At 36.2% G+C, this 1,692-nt stretch overlaps 1 pseudogene; it reads right to left on the reverse strand.

The window, feature by feature from the left end:
• Positions 1 to 229: 229 nt before the first annotated feature.
• LOC118975489 (uncharacterized) lies at positions 230 to 374 on the reverse strand (annotated as a pseudogene).
• Between the last annotated feature and the right edge of the window lie 1,318 nt (positions 375 to 1,692).

Raw genomic sequence — 1,692 nt, forward strand, 5'->3', positions numbered from 1 at the left:
ATGTTTGCTTCCCACCATGCCACTGCTCCTCCCAAATACCAGTTCTTAAAAATAATAAGTATGGTTGTTTATAGGTTAAAAATGTTAAGGCTAGATTTTCTTTTGCCTTGTTCAAACAATATGACATTTATGCCACTACCAAAAATATTCTTCATTAATTAAAAATGTACATGCATATATTTTTCAAAGATTCCATTTTTCTTTCCTTTTGTAAGTCTTTTTTTTTTTTTTATGTGCCCCAGGCATGAACCAGCTCTGGCCACCAATGCAGGCAACAAGCTAGGATGAACTAAGGACTATACAACTGCTTTGCCCCTGATTGATATAAGAGCAACACCACCAATCAGGTGTGTCCTCGCCCATTGCCAGGGGGTTCCTTTTGTAAGTCTTTATGAGCAAGTGAGTAAACACCATTTTGTAAGACTATGTTACTGTTTTTTTATCAGACTATTACTGAAAATTTTTTAAATGTAAATGGGAATAATGCAAACATGATGTTATTTTAACAAATATTATTACTTCTGCTTAATTCAGGTCATACAGTAAATTGAAGAAAAAGGAAAGTAGTGTATATTTTAAAATTTAGAGAGAAATGCATTCTATCTGTACCTAGAAAAAATAGTAAAAACTATTTATTTTCCTACTTCTTTTTAGGACAAGTAAGACCCATTGCTATTAAGAATTAAAAATTTAGTTTGTAAACAAGACATTGAGGGCAAATCTTATTTTAAAATGATATGCTTAATTACTTTCGTGAAGAATACCATATTCAGAAATCCCAAAATTGAGGAAACAGGACAGATGAGAGGGTTGACATAACTTCTTAGGCAGCACTGACCTGTTATAAACCCCTAGAGGAAATATGCGGTGACCTCACAGGAGAATGAAGAAGGCCATGAGAGGCGATGACAGGAAGCAAAATCCCAATGGATTAAGAAAATGCCCCAGAAAATAGCAGTTCTGCCACTTATTTTATGCACCAGAATCAAAAGGGAAAATGTAAGGATTTACATGAAATTCATTGGTGAGAGATTAGGGAGATGAGGAAAGCAGAGTGGGGCAATTTCTGGGATTGGATAAAAAGTAAACTGAATAGACACAGACTTCTTTTATATAGGTGGACACAGGGTAGTTAACAGTTAACAATCAACATGATAATAATAACAATGAGGAGATTTGTGGGCTCTGCTCTGGTGTAGTGGATGTGCTTCGAGAGGTCCTGAACAAAGGAAATTAGTTTGAAATTCCAAAGGTATATCATCACAGATGCAAAATAAAGACAGGCTCAGTTAAGATAAAAATTGACATTCTTTAGGGAAAAATGCTGGCTTAGAACATGATTGCCTGCTATGACGTGCTTGTGCTTTTAGCTGTAAAGTTTTCACTTCAGACCATCCTCTATGGTTACATCAGGTCTCTGAATCTGTAAGGCCACCAGGCAGGCAGGCCTCCCTTGACTTTGTCAGGATTAGTATGTGGCTCCTTTATTTTTTTCCCATCTTCACATTTCTAAACAAAAGTGTGTCAAATATACTCCGAGAGGAAGGGGGACTAGTTTACTGGGGAGGTCACTGTCTAGGAAATGCCAATAGGGTTGTCTGCATTTCAAGCTCCTCCTATAGCCCCAGGAAAAAGAAGACAGGTAAAAAAGATGGAATGAAACACAATCAATAAAATGATTATTACTAAAGG

Source organism: Sturnira hondurensis, unplaced genomic scaffold, assembly GCF_014824575.4.
Source record: "Sturnira hondurensis isolate 20B ecotype Veracruz unplaced genomic scaffold, ASM1482457v3 Scaffold0001509, whole genome shotgun sequence".
Taxonomy (NCBI): Eukaryota; Metazoa; Chordata; class Mammalia; order Chiroptera; family Phyllostomidae; genus Sturnira; species Sturnira hondurensis.